We start from the raw sequence: 23,000 nt of genomic DNA on the forward strand, positions 1-23,000 counted from the left end.
ATATTTATGTATGCCGCGGTGTTTGTGTGTTGGGTGTTGTGTGTGTGTGCGGCGTTGTGTGTGTGGGTGTCTGTGTAGGGCGGTGTTTGTGGTTCCCAGTGTGTGTGTGGTGTGTTGTGTTTGTGTGTTGGGGGGAGGTGTGCACCTCCCATCGTGCTCCATCCCCCATGCTGCGCACCCCCCATCCCCCATGCTGCGCACCCCCCATCGTGCTCCATCCCCCATCGTGCTCCATCCCCCATGCTGCCCAACCCCCATCGTGCTCCATCCCCTATGCTGCGCATTCCCCATCGTGCTCCATCCCCGATGCTGCGCACCCCCCATCGTGCTCCATCCCCCATGCTGCGCACTCCCCATCGTGCTTCATCCCCGATGCTGCGCACCCCCCATCGTGCTCCATCCCCCATGCTGCACACTCCCCATCGTGCTCCATCCCCCATGCTGCGCACTCCCCATCGTGCTACATCCCCCATGCTGCGCACCCCCCATCGTGCTACATCCCCCATGCTGTGCACCCATCCCCCATGCTATAATAGTTCTCCTATTATACTCAGAGAGGAGTATATTAGGAGGACTATAATAGGAGGAGTAGTCCTGGGGGAAGAGGAGTATAATGCCGGCTCCCTGCACATGTGTACCGGGAGCTGGTGTACGCTGGTAACTATGATACACATCGGGTAACTAAGGGACCTTAGTTACCCGATGTGTATAATGGTTACCAGCGTTCACCGGCTCCGTCACGATCCCAGCATCGCAAGGGTATGTCTGGCGCTGCTGGGATCGTGACGGAGCCGGTGTACACTGGTAACTATGATACACATCGGGTAACTAAGGGACTTTAGTTACCCGATGTGTATAATGGTTACCAGCGTACACCGGCTCCGTCACGATCCCAGCATCGCAAGGTTATGTCTGGCGCTGCTGGGATCGTGACGGAGCCGGTGTACACTGGTAACTATGATACACATCGGGTAACTAAGGGACCTTAGTTACCCGATGTGTATAATGGTTACCAGCGTACACCGGCTCCGTCACGATCCCAGCAGCGCAAGGTTATGTCTGGCGATGCGTGCGGAGGGCCGAGGCGAGCGGGCAATCCATGCGGAGGGCGGGGCCAGGCCGAGGCGAGCGACCAATCTGTGGGGGGGGGGCGGAGCCGAGCGGCCAATCTGTGCGGGGGGGGGGCGGGCTCAGCTTTGGGTCACCGTAATGACACAATTTTGGAGCAAGACAGACAGACAGACAGACAGACAGACAGACAGACTAAGGCAATTATATATATAGATACGGGGAAGCACTGAACACAGAATGTAACCACACACATCAGTTCCTGACCCAAAAAAGACTAATTTCCCTTCCTCATACCCACCCATGCACACTATTACCACTTCCATAGGCATGCTTCTGAAGTCTAAAGAAAGAAACAAAACCTCAGTACCCAGACGTACCCACACAAACCGGCAGAGAACATACAAATTCATGCAGGTCTGTGGCAAGGATCGTACCCCAGGAGCCATAGTGGCACAAGGTAACAATGTGCTACAGCTGTGTACAGGAGTGCCAAAGTTAGATAAGAACCCATAGTTTCTAAACACACTGCACTGAACTATTTTTGGACTCTATTCCTCTTATTCATTCAGTATTATTCCTCCTTTCCCGACTCTCGTCTTAAGTGGTCCATAGACCTAAAATAAGGATCAGCCACAGCGGGGCCAATCAATTGTATCTTGGATCAGAACCTTAAAGGGAATCGGTCACCAAGTTTTTGCCCCCTAATCTGAGTGCAGCATAATGTAGGGGAAGAGATCCTGATTCCAGCGATGTGTCACTTACTGGGTTGCTTAGTGTAGTTTCAATAAAATTTTTGTTTAATCAACAGTAGATTAACATTAGAGGACTACTTGGTGTGCTGCAGGTAGTTCAGCATATTCATGTGAGCTCTGTATAACTGCTAAATTTGCAGCAGAGAAAACATTGATTTTATCAAAATGACAAACAGCCCAGTAAGTGACATCACTGGAATCAGGGTCTCTGCTCTAACATTATGCTGCTCTCAGATGGGGGGGGGGAGCAAAAAACTTGGTGACAAATTCCCTTTAACATGCCAAACTAAACTGGTTAAATCAGATTATTTTAACCCACGGCATCCGATACAAACTCTATGCCACTCTAATGACCACTGATGGGGACATGCTGCAGTGTGTTTGCATCAAACCGGATTACTGCATAGATATGTCGGGTAACAAAAGGACACATAGAACAATAAAGACTTGTACAGTTTATGTTCTCCACCATGTGTCATTCACTATTGTGCATCTAAGACATTTTCAAATATATCTACTTAAAATCGGATGAATCTTTTATAATCACCCTGGACAAAAATAGAAACTCAACACTTGTTTTTGCTCCCATTTTTCATGATCTGAAATCAAAGATAAGACTTTTTCTATATATACAAAAGGCCTTTTCTCTCTCTATATATATATCAATATGAAAAATGGAAGCAAAAACAAAAGTGAAATTATATATATCTATATCTATATACATATATCAATATGAAAAATTGGCTGGTCATGATTGGGTTTACAGTTTTTCTTGACCATGGAAGTGGGAAGTTAGTTATAAGGGCGCAGAGGAGAAATATGTATTGCAAAACTTAGCCTTGCTGATGACTGATGTGTGCCCTGATGATAAGTATGAGATCCAGACAAGTCAATGGCTGCAGACTATTGTAGTTACTCACACCTTTCCCATGAGGTTATTTACCTGGGAGTTTGGAGATCCGGAGGATCTTTCTGTGGTGTGAGGGTGCCTGTGGTGGAGATGTAGACTCCACATTCTCAGATTTTGGGGTTTGTTGGAGACGGAGAGCTTTCTCTTGTCGGATTTCTTCCAGTGTTTTTACTCTAACTTTTTCTATTGACTGCATACGGCATTTTGGTCCATTCACACTCACAGACAGAGGTTTTGTGGTACTGACATTGGTGGAATTATTGTCAGTTACAATATCCCGTTTAATATTTCTTTTACCCTGACGTCTCCAATTAAAACCAGCCTGTTTTTGTGTATTTTCAGATGGGACAATGCGATGTTGTGCTGTCCTTCCATCAGGTTTTTCCTCTAGATCTTTATCTGCCTTGCCATCATTTTCATCTTTTGCGGTCTCACATTTCTCAACCACATCTTTTAGTTGTCTTAGTCTCTTTTCTGCCTGAATTTCGCGCAATGATTTGATGTAAATTCCTGCTTGAGGGTTGGAGGAAGGCTGGGTTTTAACGTCAATTTTCTCTTCATTTTGAGAAGATGAACTCGAGACCTCCTGTTACAGCCTTTGATTGGATTTTTCCTGACGAATTTCTTGAAGAGTCTTAATATGGAAGTTAGCTCCGGTATTAACAATGGTCTCTGCAAACAAAACAAATAAAAACATCTCAATTAGGGACCAGACATTCTGTTTGGCAACTAAAATGAGGCGTACAATATACATTGCTGGCACTTCATGGCCATGGCCCGGAGAACCAAAGAAGTACACAAGCACCCTATTGCACTGCAGCCTGGCACTAGAAGATATCTACAATATTGCCTGCAGATTATTTCAACAAAGCCAAAACTACTATAAAAAATGTGGCGATATCCTCAACTACAAGCAGCAAGGTAGTCTGATTAGACAAGGTGGTGGTGGGTAAGGAGCCTTCTCTTCCATAACAATGGGCAGGCCCAACCTTGGTAAGTAATATAATAAGCTACAGGCTTGTATAGGAAAACCCCACCGTGTATGACATGTAGAGGAAAATAGCTACACAACAGAGCAGCGCACATTAAGAGATGCTAAAGTCATATCCTCTATTGGATTCAAGAATTCACAAAAGGTATCACAGACATTACAGAATCTAGAATATACCACCAATTCACACACAAACGAATCAGAGAGCAAGTTAGTAAAAGGTAAATCTTTATTGAAACCAAAGTAAAATAATAAAGAACAGGGGGTGTAATTACAAGACAGTGCACAAGGTGGCGTACCTAAAGTGGTGGAGGAAAAAATCAGAGTGTCCGATTGATAAGTAATAAGGCTCTATACAGCCTCCGGGAGAAGCCCAACACACAGGAATAAGTCAAAGTGTACAACCCCGTGGTGGGTGATAAACCCAGAGTGACTGTATAAAAAGAGAAGTATAAGACCGGAGATCACTTTACTCACCGCTGAGATGACGCCAAGTCCCGCCTACGCACGTTTCGGCGCTAGCCTTCGTCAGGGGGGCGTGGCGTCATATCGGCAGAATGAGAACATAAATACAGCATCCCAACCAATCGGAACATCTCATATGGCGCATGCGCATTGTACACACCAATGCAGCGCACAGACGGGGAAGCGCGTCATCACTACGTAGGGCACAAGAATTGACCCCCACCAGTCACCGCCCCACGTGATAACCTCACGTGACGGGTGTGACGTAAACAGGTCCGCCCTACCTCTCGTAGTGTTATAGATACGCCCCCAGTCTTATACTTCTCTTTTTATACAGTCACTCTGGGTTTATCACCCACCACGGGGTTGTACACTTTGACTTATTCCTGTGTGTTGGGCTTCTCCCGGAGGCTGTATAGAGCCTTATTACTTATCAATCGGACACTCTGATTTTTTCCTCCACCGCTTTAGGTACGCCACCTTGTGCACTGTCTTGTAATCAAGTCATTGTCATTGTATCAATCCTTGAATCAGTTGTATATCCACTTATTATAATCATGGGGTGGTGGTACTATCTTTCAATCTGATTGACCACAGAAATTGCTCCTTCTGGTTATTAAATTGATGTTGGTTGAAAATTCGTTTAGAACCTAGAATATGCAAACCTGCACCAAGAAAGCACACAAGACTGGGCACCCCGAGAAGTGACCGGTTACCCCAACCTAGGAATATTCCCACAGAATAAAGATGGCGAGTCCTCTCTCTAAAAGGGACTGTCGGCATGGAATAACTGTTCAGACCAAGAAGAGGTGCTCAGTCATTTTTGATGTGGCCCAACATTTAAGTGCAGCTTCATACCTTCTTGTATCCCATCTATTTCCTTGGATTGACAGCTCTGGCTGTATAGAGCCAGAAAAGGGGGAGATAGAGGTAAAAAGTCAGTTGGAAGGTGCACGTAAATGCTGGGCCACGCCAAGGATGCACTAAGTGGCTGTACTTGGCTTGCACAGTCACCCTGTGCTGACAGATTCCCTTTAACAATTATGCATTTCGTGAGTTAAGGTGGTCAGCCCACAGCAGACCCCTCAATGAATCGAGGAGAGGAGCATGTTTGACCTCCAAAACATTTATTCAGCTCTCTGCACAGTTTATTTCTGGGATCGCTGGGGAGATCATTCAAAAGTGTTGTACCGGACTGAGATCTGAATAGGTCATCAATAGGTCCAATTTCAGATTGGGGGTGTACAACACCCGCCATCCCCCACCGCTCTGCTGACACCTGGTACCACAGTTCAGCTCATACTGAAATAGGAGCTTAACTGCAGTACTGGACAATACAGCATATGGCGCATACTGTACATGGAACTGTGGGGTGTTAGCTCTTTCCACCTTTTAGATTATGGATGCGGCCATCAATAACATCAGCTGATGTGCCAGAGGTCAGGCCCCTACAAATCCAAATTTTATGACGTATCCTAAGGATAGGTCAACAATCTCTCAGTCCTGGACAATACCTTGTGATTTTCAGTTTTTGTGCCTTTGTTTTTTTCCTCCCCTTCTTCCAAGAGCCATAACTATTTTATTTTTCTGTCCCCATAGCTGTACGAGGGCTTGTTTTTGTGGGACATATTGTACTTTCTTCAGCGCTCTATTGGGAGACCCAGACGATTGGGTGTATAGCACTGCCTCCGGAGGCCACACAAAGCAATTACACTAAAAAGTGTAAGGCCCCTCCCCTTCTGGCTATACACCCCCAGTGGGATCACTGGCTCACCAGTTTTCTGCTTTGTGCGAAGGAGGTCAGACATCCACGCATAGCTCCACTGTTTGTAGTCAGCAGTAGCTGCTGGCTATATCGGATGGAAGAAAAGAGGGCCCATATGGGGCCCCCAGCATGCTCCCTTCTCACCCGCGGTGGTGCTTGTAAGGTTGAGGTACCTATTGCTGGTACAGAGGCTGGAGCCCACATGCTGTTTTCCTTCCACATCCCCTGGAGGGCTCTGTGGAAGTGGGATCTTACCGGCCTCCAAGCCCTGAGGCCGGGCTCCATCCACAGACCCAGAGAACCTGCTGGATTTGGAGCGGGGGTGCCGTTCAGGGACAAGGCCCTGCAACTTTCAGGTACTCTGTGTCCCCGGCAGGCACGGACACTCTCAAGGCTTGCTGAGCGTTATAGTGCGCCGGGGACAGTAGCGCTGTGCGCTGGGGTTAGGTCACTGCAGCTTTGCTGAGTGACGTTACATGTTGGGAACTACTGCGCCGACCGCTACTGGAGCGGCGGCGCAGCTGCGACTTGTGGTGCGCCGGGGACTTTGCGCCGACCGCGCTTTTACGGCGGCGGCGCTTCTAACTTTAGCCCCCGGCTTCTGCGGCCTAGCGCCGCTTCGTTCCCGCCCCCACCCTGTCAATCAGGGTAGGGGAGAGACGCTGCTCAATTGGCAGCGCCGAGGGCTGGAGCTTATTTACATGCTCCAGCCCTCTCACTAGGCACAGTGGGAAGCAGGCTTCCCGCTCTTCGTCTGTATACGCCCAGGGCCCGCCCCCCCTCTCCACAAGGACGCCGGCAGCCATTACACATGCGGTCTGGCTGGGGAAAGGCAGCAGGCTCTGGGAGACCCAGACTAAAGGGAATTCGGCGACCACACACCCGCTCCTAAGCGGGCGGTAAGCTGCACTTTAGTGCTGGCCCCACTAGTGCCTCAGTGTTATATTAGTGTACTTTTTTCTTAGTACCATATATATATATAGTTGCACTGTAAGGTCGCTTCTTGGCTGGACACCCTGTACTGCTCTGAGGAGGCAGCAACATGTCATCCGCAAAACGCAAGGGTGCCAAGGCACAGGCTGTGTACACTGTTTGTACTGCATGTGGGGCTGATCTACCGGCAGGCTCCAAAGACTCACATTGTGTGCAATGTTCAGTCCCAGTGGCACTTCGTCAGCCAGAGCCTAATGTGGTGGTAGCCCAGGCAGAGACGCCTGTGAACCCTGCCCCGGTGACGGGGACAGACTTTGCAGTTTTTCCTGATAAAATGTCTGTGACTATGTCAAAAATCCTGGAGACCTTGCAGTCCAGGCCAGTTACTCAGACCATGGACACTGCTGTGTCTATGCTCTCCGGTCCCCCTCAGTTGGAACTAATCCGTACTTCAAGGGGGTCTCAAGCATCACAGGCTGAAGTCTCTGACTCAGATGACAGTCCCAGGCAGCCTAAGCGAGCTCGCTGGGAAAGACCCTCCACGTCATCACACTGCTCAGGGTCTCAGCGAGAAGAGTCTCTCTGTGATGAGACTGAGGACGGTGATCAGGATTCTAATCCTGAGGCTCCTTTCAATCTGGATGCCCCTGATGGTGACGCCATGGTTAATGACCTTATATCGGCAATTAATAGACTGTTGGATATTTCTCCCCCAGCCCCTTCTGCAGAGGAGGCAGCGGCACAGCAGGAGAAGTTCCATTTCCTGTATCCCAAGCGTAAATTAAGTGCTTTTTTGGACCACTCTGACTTCAGAGAATCGATCCAGAAACACGACGCTCATCCAGACAAGCGTTTCTCTAAACGTTCTAAGGATACCCGTTATCCTTTTCCCTCTGAGGTGGCCAAACGCTGGACCCAGTGTCCAAAGGTGGATCCCCCAATTTCCAAGCTTGCGGCTAGATCCATAGTCGCAGTAGAGGATGGCGCTTCATTTAAAGATGCCAACGACAGACAGATGGACCTTTGGTTGAAATCTGTCTATGAAGCTATCGGCGCGTCGTTTGCTCCAGCATTCGCGGCCGTGTGGGCACTCCAAGCTATTTCAGCTGGTTTAGCACAGGTGGATGCTATCATACATCCAGCAGTGCCGCAGGTGGCGTCCCTAACTTCGCAAATGTCTGCGTTTGCGACCTATGCTATCAATGCTGTCCTAGAATCTACGAGCCGTACCGCTATGGCGTCCGCCAATTCTGTGGTTTTGCGCAGAGCCTTGTGGTTAAAGGACTGGAAAGCAGATGCTGGTTCCAAAAAATGCTTAACCAGCTTGCCATTATCTAGAGACAGACTGTTTGGTGAGCCATTGGCTGAAATCATAAAACAGTCCAAGGGTAAGGACTCTTCCTTACCACAGCCCAGAGCAAGTAAACCTCAACAGAAAAGGTGGCAGTCGAGGTTTCGGTCCTTTCGAGGCTCGGGCAAGGCCCAATTCTCCTCGTCCAAAAGGACTCAGAAAGAACAAGGGAGCTCAGATTCCTGGCGGGCTCACTCACGCCCCAGGAAAGCAAATGGAGGAACCGCTTCCAAAGCGGCTACCTCATGACTTTCGGCCTCCTCCCTCCGCATCCTCGGTCGGTGGCAGGCTCTCCCGCTTTTGCGACATTTGGCTGTCACAGGTCAAGGACCGGTGGGTAACAGACATTTTGTCTCGCGGGTACAGAATCGAGTTCAGTTCTCGACCTCCACTTCGGTTCTTCAGAACCTCCCCACACCCCAACCGAGCAGATGCCCTGCTGCAGGCGGTGGACTCTCTAAGAGCAGAAGGAGTCGTGATCCCTGTCCCCCCTCAGGAACGGGGGCGAGGATTTTACTCCAATCTCTTTGTGGTTCCAAAAAAGGACGGCTCCTTCCGTCCTGTTCTGGACCTAAAACTGCTCAACAAGCATGTGAACGCCAGGCGGTTCCGGATGGAATCCCTCCGCTCAGTCATTGCCTCAATGTCTCAAGGAGATTTCATAGCATCAATAGACATCAAAGATGCTTATCTCCACGTGCCGATTGCTACAGAGCACCAACGCTTTCTACGCTTCGTGATAGGAGACGACCATCTTCAGTTCGTAGCTCTGCCATTTGGTCTGGCGACAGCCCCTCGGGTGTTCACCAACATCATGGCGGCAGTGGTAGCAGTCTTGCACTCTCACGGACACTCTGTGATCCCTTACTTGGACGATCTACTGGTCAAGGCACCCTCTCAAGAGGCATGCCAACTCAGCCTGAATGTTGCACTGGAGACTCTCCAGGCGTTCGGGTGGATCATCAACTTCCCAAAGTCAAATCTGTCACCGACCCAATCACTAACGTATCTTGGCATGGAGTTTCATACTCTCTCAGCGATAGTGAAGCTTCCGCTGGACAAGCAGCGGTCTCTACAGACTGGGGTGCAGGCTCTCCTTCAAAGTCAGTCGCACTCCTTAAGACGCCTCATGCACTTCCTCGGGAAGATGGTGGCGGCAATAGAGGCGGTTCCGTTTGCGCAGTTTCATCTGCGTCCACTTCAATGGGACATTCTCCGCCAATGGGACGGGAAGTCAACATCCCTGGACAGGAAAGTCTCCCTTTCCCAGACGGCCAAAGACTCCCTGCAGTGGTGGCTTCTTCCCACCTCATTATCACAGGGAAGATCCTTCCTACCACCGTCTTGGGCGGTGGTCACGACAGACGCGAGTCTGTCAGGGTGGGGAGCAGTTTTTCTCCACCACAGGGCTCAGGGTACGTGGACTCGGCAGGAGTCCACCCTTCAGATCAATGTTCTGGAAATCAGAGCAGTGTATCTTGCCCTACTAGCCTTCCAGCAGTGGCTGGAAGGAAGGCAGATCTGAATTCAGTCGGACAACTCCACAGCGGTGGCATACATCAACCACCAAGGGGGGACACGCAGTCGGCAAGCCTTCCAGGAAGTCCGGCGGATTCTGATGTGGGTGGAAGCCACAGCCTCCACCATATCCGCAGTTCACATCCCCGGCGTAGAAAACTGGGAAGCAGACTTCCTCAGTCGCCAGGGCATGGACGCAGGGGAATGGTCCCTTCACCCAGACGTGTTTCAGGAAATCTGTCGCCGCTGGGGGGTGCCGGACGTCGACCTAATGGCGTCACGGCACAACAACAAGGTCCCAACCTTCATGGCACGGTCTCGCGATCAAAGAGCGCTGGCGGCAGACGCCCTAGTGGAAGATTGGTCGCAGTTCCGGCTCCCTTATGTGTTTCCACCTCTGGCACTCTTGCCCAGAGTGCTACGCAAGATCAGATCCGATTGCAGCCGCGTCATACTTGTCGCCCCAGACTGGCCGAGGAGGGCGTGGTATCCGGATCTGTGGCAGCTCACGGTCGGCCAACCGTGGGCACTCCCAGACCGACCAGACTTACTGTCCCAAGGGCCGTTTTTCCATCGGAATTCTGCGGCCCTGAACCTGACTGTGTGGCCATTGAGTCCTGGATCCTAGCGTCTTCAGGATTGTCCCAAGGGGTCGTTGCCACCATGAGACAGGCTAGGAAGCCCACGTCCGCTAAGATCTACCACAGAACGTGGAGGATATTCTTATCCTGGTCCTCTGCTCAGGGAGTGTCTCCCTGGCCATTTGCATTGCCTACCTTTCTTTCTTTCCTGCAATCTGGGTTAGAAAAAGGTTTGTCGCTCAGCTCCCTTAAAGGTCAGGTCTCGGCGCTATCCGTCTTTTTTCAGAGGCGTTTGGCACGCCTTCCTAAGGTGCGCACGTTCCTACAGGGGGTTTGCCATATCGTACCCCCGTACAAGCGGCCGTTAGATCCATGGGATCTGAACAGGGTACTAGTTGCCCTCCAGAAGCCGCCCTTCGAGCCTCTGAGGGAGGTTTCACTTTCTAGACTATCACAGAAAGTGGCTTTTCTGGTAGCGATCACATCTCTTCGGAGAGTGTCTGAGCTGGCAGCACTATCATCCAAGGCTCCCTTCCTGGTCTTCCACCAGGACAAGGTTGTGCTGCGCCCCATTCAGGAGTTTCTCCCGAAGGTGGTATCCTCTTTTCATCTTAATCAGGATATCTCTTTGCCTTCGTTTTGTCCTCATGCAGTTCATCGGTATGAGAAAGATTTACATTTGTTAGATCTGGTGAGAGCACTCAGAATCTACATCTCCCGCACGGCGCCCTTGCGCCGTTCGGATGCACTCTTTGTCCTTGTCGCTGGTCAGCGCAAAGGGTCGCAGGCTTCTAAGGCCACCCTGGCTCGATGGATCAAAGAACCAATTCTTGAAGCCTACCGTTCTGCTGGGCTTCCGGTTCCATCAGGGCTGAAGGCCCATTCTACCAGAGCCGTGGGTGCATCCTGGGCATTACGACACCAGGCTACGGCTCAACAGGTGTGCCAGGCAGCTACCTGGTCGAGTCTGCACACTTTCACCAAACATTATCAGGTGCATACCTATGCTTCGGCGGACGCCAGCCTAGGTAGAAGAGTCCTGCAGGCGGCAGTTGCCTCCCCGTAGGGGAGGGCTGTCTTGCAGCTCTAACATGAGGTATTTCTTTACCCACCCAGGGACAGCTTTTGGACGTCCCAATCGTCTGGGTCTCCCAATAGAGAGCTGAAGAAGAAGGGAATTTTGTTACTTACCGTAAATTCCTTTTCTTCTAGCTCTTATTGGGAGACCCAGCACCCGCCCTGTTGTCCTTCGGGATTTTTGGTTTGTTTGCGGGTACACATGTTGTTCATGTTGAACGGTTTTCAGTTCTCCGATGTTACTCGGAGAGAATTTGTTTAAACCAGTTATTGGCTTTCCTCCTTCTTGCTTTTGCACTAAAACTGGTGAGCCAGTGATCCCACTGGGGGTGTATAGCCAGAAGGGGAGGGGCCTTACACTTTTTAGTGTAATTGCTTTGTGTGGCCTCCGGAGGCAGTGCTATACACCCAATCGTCTGGGTCTCCCAATAAGAGCTAGAAGAAAAGGAATTTACGGTAAGTAACAAAATTCCCTTCTTTGAATGACATCATTTTATCAGGGATAACTCTGGAAAGCGGGGAAAAAAATCCAAGTGAGCTGAAATTGCAAAAAGAAATGTGCAATTCCACAATGGTTGTTTCATTTACCATGTTCACTATATGGTAAACCTGTGATGGCAGTATGCTTCTCCAGGTCATAAACCATGTATAGTTTTTTTGTTTTTGTTATTTTAATTTAAAGTTGAGAAAAAAAAAAAATTCTGAAAAAATATTTTTGCCATTTTCAGAGACCTCATTTTTCGTGATCTGGGACTGTGTGTTTTAATGTGCCCAGAGTTTACTTTTTCGGATACAATTTTGGGGTAAATGATCGCCTCATTGCATTTTATTACAATGTTCTGGCGACCAAAAAAAAGTAAATTCTGGTGTTTTGATTTATTTTCTGGTTACGTTGTTTATTGATTGGATTCATTTATTTTATATTTCAATAGATCAGAATGTTACAAATGCAGTGATACCAAATGTGTATTTTTTTAATGGGGAAAAAAAGTGGGTGATTTCAACTTGTGTTTTCTTATTTTTTTTCATATAGACAATTTTTTTTGTTTTTTAAAAAAATCCCACTTTTTATTGTATTTACTAGTCCTAGTCACAGGCGCCCCGATGGGAGCAAAGAATGATGTGCCCCCTGCCAGCGCGTGTTAAATATAGCTTTTAGAGATTGACAGTGGGATTTAACTTGTTAACAGCAGATCTCTGATCCACCTGTGGCTGTTAGGCTATGTGCGCACTGGAAAATGGAATTTTCTCAAGAAAATTCCGCAGGTATTCAAAGATTTCCGCACCCGCGGTAAAAAACCGCGGCAAACCGCACCCGAAAACCGCATGCGGTTTGCCGCGGTACTGTTCACAGTATTGCCGCGTGCGGGTTGGGATGTGCTTTACTGCATTCAATGCAATAAAGCACATTGAAAAAAAAAAAAGTCATTTCACTCTGAGATAGATAGATAAAGAGACAGAAGAATAGATAGAGGGATAGATAGATAGAGGACAGATCGTTGCATTTCCCACGGTCGGCAGTGAGTTCACATTACCGGCCGTGGGAAATGACCGGCAATTACCTCTGCTGTCTGCTGCATTCAGCCTGTGTCTGTGACAGTCGCGGCTGGATGTAAGCAGCGCAGGAGCCTGTGGATTATGCTGGAGCTGTGGATTACGCCAGAGCTTTGTTGCGGGAGGGGTTAATAAAATGGTGAACGAGGCTTGTTTGTTTTATTTAAAATAAAGTATTTTTCTGTGTGTGTTTATTCACTTTACTTACGGGTTGATCATGTCAGCTGTCACATAGACGCTGCCATGATCAAGCCTGGAGTTAATGGCGGTGATCCACCACCATTAACCCCTTGTATTACCCTGACCGCCACTGCTACACGGCGGCAGGAAGAACAGGGGACACGCCGGTGCTGCCGCATAATGGATGCGACAGTCCCGGGGCAGCTGCGGCTGATATTCTCGGCTGTGTGAGGTGGGAGTGAGGCGGGGGACATTAACCCTGCCCCTCTCCCTCCCCAGCCTGAGAATACCGGGCCGCCGCTGTGTGCTTACCTCGGCTGGAAGGTAAATATACAGCTGAGCCCACGTTCTTTGTTTTCTATATTTCCGTTTTCTTTCTATGTGTGTTCTATGTGTCTGTGCTCTATGTCTGTGATGTGTGTGTGTGTGTGATCTGTGTGTTTGTTTACTCTCTGCACGGCTTCCTCTTCCTGTAATGACATCACTTCCCTGCAAAACCGCAGACAAGCGATGTTCATTACCGGAGGTAAACCGCAAAATACCGCAGGGAATAACGCAGGAAAACGCAGTGAACCGCACAGAACTTGCTGCCTGCGTTATTCCCTGCGGGATTTCACGATTAACATTGGAGTCAATGTAGTGAAATCCCGCAGCGACGTGCGGAAAGAATTGACATGCAATTGTTTTTGCTGCGGGAATCCCGCAGCAAAACATGCAGCTGTCAAATTCCGCCCAGTGCGCACAGGATTTTTTTGCCCATAGGTTTTGCTGGTGATTCACTGCAGAGATGTTATGAACATTTTCTTCAGCGAAACATGCAGCAAAACCGAAAAAATACGCGGCAAAATCCGGTAAGTGCGCACATAGCCTTAGAGAACCATGATGGATGATTAAATCAGTAGTCATGAGCAGGGAAAGATGCAGGTATGGCGTACGAGCAAGCAAAGGCAGGGACACTACCTTCGACATACATGCACACAAACTTTGTGAAGGGGTTAAGACATACAGCGATAGCTCATGAACTCTGACAGTCTTAAAAACAATGTAAGGGCTCAATATCGGCTATATTTAAATAAAGTAGTCAGGAAAAGTGGAATTGGAACATAAACATAACCTTTCAGCCTGAAACAAAGAGGGGAAAAAAAGTCTTAAGAATGGAATTTAATTTGTTACCTGCTTCTCTGTTTTCTTGCTTTGCTGGTAACCCAAGGCGATCCTTCAAATGTCTGGAACTTGGAACTGAAACACAAACATTTCATAGTTATTAGTTGTTCATCGGGCGTGAAAGTGAACCTGTCCTTTATATAGATATATTGCGATTTGACATGCCAATTAGGTTAATTCTATGGTAAAATCCATATGCAAATCAGCTGGAAGTGATATCGATAAGGAATTTACATAGTGAGCCACAATGAGGACAGTGACGGGACTATAGTGTTGCTATACAAGAATAAAATTTAGTTTTAATAAATTTACTCGCTTACATAGCAGCAATAATTCTACAGTGCTATCAGTATATCAATTAGATAATAAAATATTAAAATTTGAAAACTCAGGGGAATCCATTCACTTCCAAAGTGATTTGCAAAAGGCTTCTACTAGAAATTTCTTATGATTAGCACGCCGCATCTCTACAAAACAGTAATTTTTATTAGAGGACAAGCACCTAAACAAATACACTAAAATTAACCCCTTCACGACCGTCCGATTTTTCGCTTTCCTTTTTTTGACCTTCTTTAGAGACACGTAACTTTTTTATTTTTCAGTCAATATGGTCATGTGAGGGCTCATTGTTTGCGGAACGAGCTGTACTTTTAAATGATACCATAAGTTGTACCATATAGTGTACTGGAAAACGGCAAAAAAATTCCAAATGTGGAAAAACTGCAAAAAAAGTGCGATAGCACAATTGTTTTTGAAATATTTTATTCACTGTGTATATGGTAAAACTGGTGTGTGATGCCTTAGGTCAGTGCGAGTTCGTAGACACTAAACATGTATAGGTTTAAGGGGTTAAAAAAAAAAATCAGAAGTTTGTCCGAAAAAAGTGGCGCACGTTGTACGCCATATTCCGTGACCCGTAGCGTATTCATTTTTCGGGATCTATGGCTCAGTGGTGGCTTAATTTTAGCGTCTCAGGCTGCCGTTTTTACCTGTACAATTTTTGCACAGATGCTACATTTTGATCGCCTGTTATTGCATTTTGCGCAAAATTTGTGGCGAACAAAAAAACCCCGTAATTTTGGTGTTTGGGATTTTTTTTGCCGCTACGCCGTTTACTGATCAGATTGATTTTATATTTTAATAGATCGGGCGTTTCTGAACACGGCAATGCCAAAAGTGTGTATATTTTTTATTCTTTTAACGCTTTTATTTTCAATGGGGCGAAAGGGGGGGGGGGATTTGAACTTTTAGGTCTTTTTTTTTTAACCATAAATTTTTATTAATAAAATGTGTCAAGTATTACATCATATTGACAATAAGTTCTCAACAGTCAACACAATAATAAGGGGGTTGGGGAGGGGAGAGGGTAGGGGAAATGGTGACGTTACATTAATTTTCAAATCACATTCTCTATATATAAATCTGCAAAGTTATTTAATAACAGTATTTAAACGGAAAGACAACCAATTGTTCAATTTTTTATGAAATTGCGATATGTTACTGGATGAAGCAATTATTTTTTCTGATAAACAGTTCTCATTAATCAGTGAGATGATTTCGGACATTGTAGGGCATTTAGGGTTTTTCCAAAAACTTGCAATGTTGATTCTTGTTGCTACAATAATATGTACAATAACTGTTCGGATCTCATATGGAAATGAGTCCAGATCAATGGCGAGCAGCGCCTGCTGTGTGGTTAGCATTATTGATGCATTACAAATCTGAGTTATTAAATGATTTATTGCTTCCCAGAGACGTCTGATGTTACTACAATTCCACCATATGTATAACATGTCTGCACTGGGGTCTCCACATCTCCAGCATGTGTCCGGGGAGTTATGGAACATTTTAGATATTCTATAGGGGTGAGATACCACCTGTATAATTAATTTCCTTGCATTCTCTATGTGGTTAGCACATTTAGATTGTTTTCCTATAATTGAGAAGGATGCTCGCCATTGATCCGGTGTGAATGTACAGTTTAGGTCTTTTTCCCATTTTTGCAGGTATGTGGTTAGTGAGGGCAGAGTATTCTCTAGCATACAATCATAGCTTGTGCACAGCGCTCTGATCTGTGATGTAGGGTTCAGTAGCATGGAGTATAGTTTAGATGGCGGTGCAGACATCTGCTCCTTCCTCTCAGCTAGGAAATGTCGGATTTGTAGATATTTGTAAAAGTCCCTTTGGGGCACATTATATTTATCTCGCAATAATGAGAAAGTAATTAATTCCTTCCCCTCATACAAGTTCCCAATTGATGTGATTTTGGATAATTTTCCAATTTTTAAGTGAGCTCAATATCCCCTCATACAATGCTCCAATGTCTCCATGGGGGCCTTGAGAAGTGCTTTTTGTATAAGGCCTAGTTTATTAGTCAGCACCCTCCATAGTTCCAGAGTCACGTCCTATTGTTGGGGATATATTTGGATTCCTATTGGTGGCTAAGGTTTGTTGTGCGTGGAAGAAAGCTGAGACATTAGCGGTTCCCATCAGATATTTTTCAATTGTTATCCAATGCCGGTCATCATCATTGTTCCACATGAATCGTAATTGTTCGAATAGTGCGGCTCTATAGTAACGGACCACTGAGGGGCATCCCAGACCTCCCTTACTCATAGGGGTGTAGAGTGTGTCCATCTGGACTCTGGATTGTTTCTCCTGCCAAATATACTTTAAAAGCATTGCTTGGATCTCTTTTAGTATTTTCATTGGGAATATGATGGGGAGATTGCGAAACAAATACAATATCTGTGGGAGGATAAACATTTTCACCGATGTAATCCTGCCCAACCAAGATAGTTCGTGTTTCTTCATCCGTGATATGATTCAATGTGCAGCTCTGAGCGCTGCTGCACACTATTACTTTCACTTCTGCCGACGGCCGCGTGGTGAGAGCTGCGGCCATCTTGGATTCGGCCGCTCACCACTTCAAAGACAGAAACTCTGCTGGGTGCCTGTCCCCTCCTCCTCCCTCGCTTCATTTTCACTGCGCTCTGTTCCCTGTGAAAACCAGCTGAGATGTGCACTGATCGCGGCATGCTGCCGGCAGCAGGCTGCGGGCAGAAACACTATGACCGCTAGGATGTAATATTACTGCCCGCGGTCGTTAAGGGGTTAAAAAAGTGCTGCCAGATTTCCTTTATACCAACTGGCAACTGTCTCAATTATATGAAAATACATGGTTCAGCAAGCGCAGCAGTATAGTCTACATCAGGGGTGGGCAATTAATTTTCCCATGGGGCCGCATGAGAAATTGGGATTGGTTTAGAGGGCCGGACTAATATAATTACCTCAGTTCTACCCAATATACTACACCTGTAATATACTACACCCCCATATACACCTGTATTATACTACACCACTATATAATACACCTCCGATATATTACATCATTACACCCCTATATACTACACCTGTAATATACTACACCTCCATATAGCACACCTGTAATATACTACACCTCCATATAGTACACCTGTAATATACTACACCTCCATATAGTACACCTGTAATATACTACATCACTACACCCCTATATAGTACACCTGTAATATACTACACCTCCATATAGCACACCTGTAATATACTACACCTCCATATAGTACACCTGTAATATACTACACCTCCATATAGCACACCTGTAATATACTACACCTCCATATAGTACACCTGTAATATACTACATCACTACACCCCTATATAGTACACCTGTAATATACTACACCTCCATATAGCACACCTGTAATATACTACACCTCCATATAGTACACCTGTAATATACTACACCTCCATATAGTACACCTGTAACATACTACACCTCCATATAGTACACCTGTAATATACTACACCTCCATATAGTACACCTGTAATATACTACACCTCCATATAGTACACCTGTAATATACTACACCTCCATATAGTACACCTGTAATATACTACATCACTACACCCCTATATAGTACACCTGTAATATACTACACCTCCATATAGCACACCTGTAATATACTACACCTCCATATAGTACACCTGTAATATACTACACCTCCATATAGCACACCTGTAATATACTACACCTCCATATAGTACACCTGTAATATACTACACCTCCATATAGTACACCTGTAACATACTACACCTCCATATAGTACACCTGTAATATACTACACCTCCATATAGTACACCTGTAATATACTACACCTCCATATAGTACACCTGTAATATACTACACCTCCATATAGTACACCTGTAATATACTACATCACTACACCCCTATATAGTACACCTGTAATATACTACACCTCCATATACCACACCTGTAATATACTACACCCCCATATAGTACACCTGTAATATACTACACCTCCATATAGCACACCTGTAATATACTACACCTCCATATAGTACACCTGTAATATACTACACCTCCATATAGTACACCTGTAATATACTACACCTCCATATAGTACACCTGTAATATACTACACCTCCATATAGTACACCTGTAATATACTACACCTCCATATAGTACACCTGTAATATACTACATCACTACACCCCTATATAGTACACCTGTAATATACTACACCTCCATATACCACACCTGTAATATACTACACCCCCATATAGTACACCTGTAATATACTACACCTCCATATAGTACACCTGTAATATACTACACCTCCATATAGCACACCTGTAATATACTACATCACTATACCCCATATACTACACCACTATATACACCTCCATATAGCACACCTGTAATATACTACACCCCCATATACTACACCTGTAATATACTACACCTCCATATAGCACACCTGTAATATACTACATCACTATACCCCCATATACTACACCACTATATACACCTCCATATAGCACACCTGTAATATACTACACCCCCATATGTCACACACCCTGCCCATATATTTCACCCTGCCTGTACCCCAACTTACCCCTCTCAAACACTCTGCACTCCTTCACATCCTTCTGTCAGTCTGCAGCCCTCATATGCCACTCACCCTGCAACTCCATCTTCCCACATATGCCACTCACCCTGCAACTCCATCTTCCCACATATGCACTCACCCTGCAGCCCCCCTCCCCCTCATGTCCCCTCTTTTCTCATTACCAGTCATCATGTGTCCATTTCTCCTTCAGGATTCACTATCTTTGCTTTCTGCCCGGCATCCTGTGTCTCCTCCCACACAGTCACATGGGAGTGACATCATCGCAGGTCCTGCAAGATGAATTATTCCATCTGCTGTGCTGCTTCTTCTCCTGCAGGGCGGGCGGGCACTTTTGAAATGACACACGCAGCGCAGTACTGACGTCAGAGCGCGCGCGTGTGTCACTGACAATTAGTGCCGGCAGGGAACAGAGGAAAGACTCCTGCGTTCCGCTGCCTGCACTGACTGTGCGGCGGACCTGCACAGGATCTCTCCCTGCTCGGCACGCTGCAGCCCGGTTCCACTGCACCGGCTGAAGACGGGCGGGCCGGTCACAGAGAGCAGGCGGGCCGGATGTGGCCCGCGGGCCGCCCCTTGCCCAGGTCTGGTCTACATAGAACTGCGGGTTAAGTGCACATGATGCGCTAATGTGTTATTCAAGAACAAAAAGGGGGGAGCTTATTGTTAAGAGGTTGTATTTTCATCTTAGACCTTATAATAATACCAGAAGGCCAGAATCTTTACTTCTAATTAATACCAGACTCAATATACTTGCTGAAACCCCCCCCCCCCCCGTAAATAAGAGAGGACGAAGGAAGTGTCTAGTGACTGCAGAAGAATGATCTCAGCCTGTGATATCATACCATATATCAGCCTGCACAGCCTCCAGTATCCCCAAAGGTAATGTGAAGGATAGAAGATCCCATAATGTTCTCACCCCTTTGCCAATTAGGGACTATATTTCTGTCACACTTAGGGGTACTTGACATGCTGCGACATCGCTAGTGATTGCTAGCGGTCGAGCGCGATAGCACCTGCCCCCGTCGCTCGTGCGACATTTGGTGCTTGTTGCTGTAGCGAACATTATCACTACGGCAGCGTCACACGCACATACCTTGTCAGCGATGTCGCTGTGACCGCCGAACAATCCCTCCTTTAAGGGGGAGGTGCGTTGGGCTTCATAACGACGTCACTGCGGCGTCACGCGGCAGCCGTCCAATAGCAGAGGAGGGGCGGAGATGTAACATCCCGCCCACCTCCTTCCTTACGCATTGCTGGTGGACGTAGGTAAGGAGATGTTCATCGTTCCTGCGGCATCACACATCACTATGTGTGACACCACAGGAACGACGAACATCGTCGTACCGGTGGCAGCAGCGATATTAAGGAAATGAGCGACGTGTCAACGATCACCATTTTGGAACGATTTTGGGATCGTTGATCGTCGCTCATTAGTGTTACACGCTGCAATGTCGCTACCGGCGACAGATGTGCGTCACTAACGACGTGACCCCGATATATCGGTAGCGATGTCGCTGCGTGTAAAGTACCCTTTAGAATTGTTCTGTATGTTATGCAGATGAGTGAGGGAATGTAACCCCCCTAATGAGGACATTAATTGACTCCAGAATGTGGAGGTTTGCCTTTTGATCTATATTAGTGATGAGTGAGCACTACCATCATCGGGTGCTCGGTACTCGTAACAGTTAAATGGGCGCGACTTGAGCACCTGAGTATAATGGAAGTCAATGGAAAGATTTCCCAGAAAAATGCTTGCGTTCCCCACTGACTTCCTTTACACTTGGGTACTCAAGTTGCGCCCAACCGAGCATCTAACTGCTCTTAGCGAGTACCGAGCACCCGAGCTTGGTAGTGCTCTTGAATAAATAATCTATATAGTTCTTTTAGTTAATCAAGTAGATACATATTTATACCTGGCATGGATGAAATCTCCAAGTCCTAAATGTTTCTTTTTAAAACTGTTATGATAAGCCCAGAGTTGTAAAGCACCAATTAGCATTTTCAGAATGCGCCATGTCTCTATTCTGCCCGGTCATCCCTCACTATCTCATATGGTTTCACAATCTATTATACAATTTAAGTTTCATTTGGTACAGGAAGACAGACAACATAGCTTAAAACCAATTTACAATAATAATTAAACCAAACGCTATTTCTAGCCATAAGATACCTTTCTTTGGTTGAAAATCTGGGCTATCAGTAGGTGCGGCAACTCTCTTCCCAAGTCTTTCTGATAAGGATTTCTTCACAGGAGGCAGAACCTCTCCTTCAGAAGCAGCTGGTTGAATAAAGTAAAAGAAGATTTGTAACAAATCTATTACAATGCTATCAATGCTTATGTTTAACCCCATAACGCCAAAGCATGTTTCCACCTTCCTGACAGAGCCACATTTTAAAATTCTGACCAGTGACACTTCATGAGTTTATAACTTTGGAACGCATCACCAGATATCAGTGCTTCTCAAATATTGGACTTCATGACAGCAGTAGTAAGTTTAGGTTGACTTTTTTTTATGTTTAAATTGTGAAAATATAGGAATGTTGGAAAAAAAGTCATTTTCACACTTTCACTTTTTATGCCCTTAAAACGGGGTTACATCACACAAAATAGCGTCTTTCTTCAAAGATAAGAAAAGGTCTAACTTTTGCTTTGACACATGGGATGGAGCTTATATTTTCAGGGGATGTCTTGTTTCCCCATAAACAACAATCGACATTTCTTTTGAGCAAAAAATAAAAAAAAAACAACACACACACACACACACACTAAGAGAAGGAGGGCCCAATTTGCTCTCCTTTCCCCCTAACGCCGGTAATGCTTACCAGCCTGTCACAGGAATTAAACCAATGTGGAAGGTTTAAATGAAAAATTTACTTTTACCCACACACAAAAAAAGTAGCTTTAGCTGCAAATTTTGTACCTTCACAAAACTAATATTTCGGCGTACGGGAGAGCCCAGATGAGGAGTGCTATTTGACTATTGGAATGCAAAATTGTCTGCAATTGATAGCGGACATTAAGTCATGTTTGGAGAGGCCCTAATGTGCCTAAACAGTGGTAACACCCCACAATTGACCCCACTTTGGAAACTACACCCATCAAGGAATTTATCTAAATGCAAGTTGAGTACCTTAAACCCCTATGTGCTTCACAGACTTATGACGTTGAGCCGTGCAATATTTTTATTTTTCTCTCTATCCATCACATTTTCCCAAACCCACAGAAATGTTGTTTTAGCCTTCATTTTTTCATTTTCACAAGAGTAACAGGAGAGAATGGATCATAGAATTTCTCCTGAGTATGCCAAAACCCCATATGTGGTGGAAAACTACTCTTGGAATAGGTTGCGGATGCCATGCCACATTTGACGATGCCCTGACATAACAAAACAACAGAAACCAACCCCCCACAAGTGACCCCACTCTGGATATTACACCTTTTAAGGAATACATCTAGGAGTGTAGTGAGCAATTTTAACCCTCAGGTGATTCATGAAATTGTATAACATTGGGTTGTTAAGATGAAAACAATTACCATTTTTCCACTAAAATAATAGATGAGATTGTTACAGATGTAATTCTATGTTCTAGTTAAAGGGAACCAATCACCAAGATTTTTGCATATAAGCTAAAGCCAGTGCTATACTGGCACTATCAGGCTGATTCTATACATACCTGTAGTGGTCAGCTCGGATAAACGGATTTTTGTGTACTC

At 46.0% G+C, this 23,000-nt stretch overlaps 1 pseudogene; it reads right to left on the bottom strand.

Moving 5' to 3' along the window:
* Positions 1–23,000, bottom strand: part of LOC142291333 (zinc finger CCCH domain-containing protein 11A-like) — a 183,828-nt pseudogene that overhangs the window by 18,419 nt on the left and 142,409 nt on the right.

This window comes from Anomaloglossus baeobatrachus, chromosome 2 (genome assembly GCF_048569485.1).
Source record: "Anomaloglossus baeobatrachus isolate aAnoBae1 chromosome 2, aAnoBae1.hap1, whole genome shotgun sequence".
Classification (NCBI taxonomy): domain Eukaryota; kingdom Metazoa; phylum Chordata; class Amphibia; order Anura; family Aromobatidae; genus Anomaloglossus; species Anomaloglossus baeobatrachus.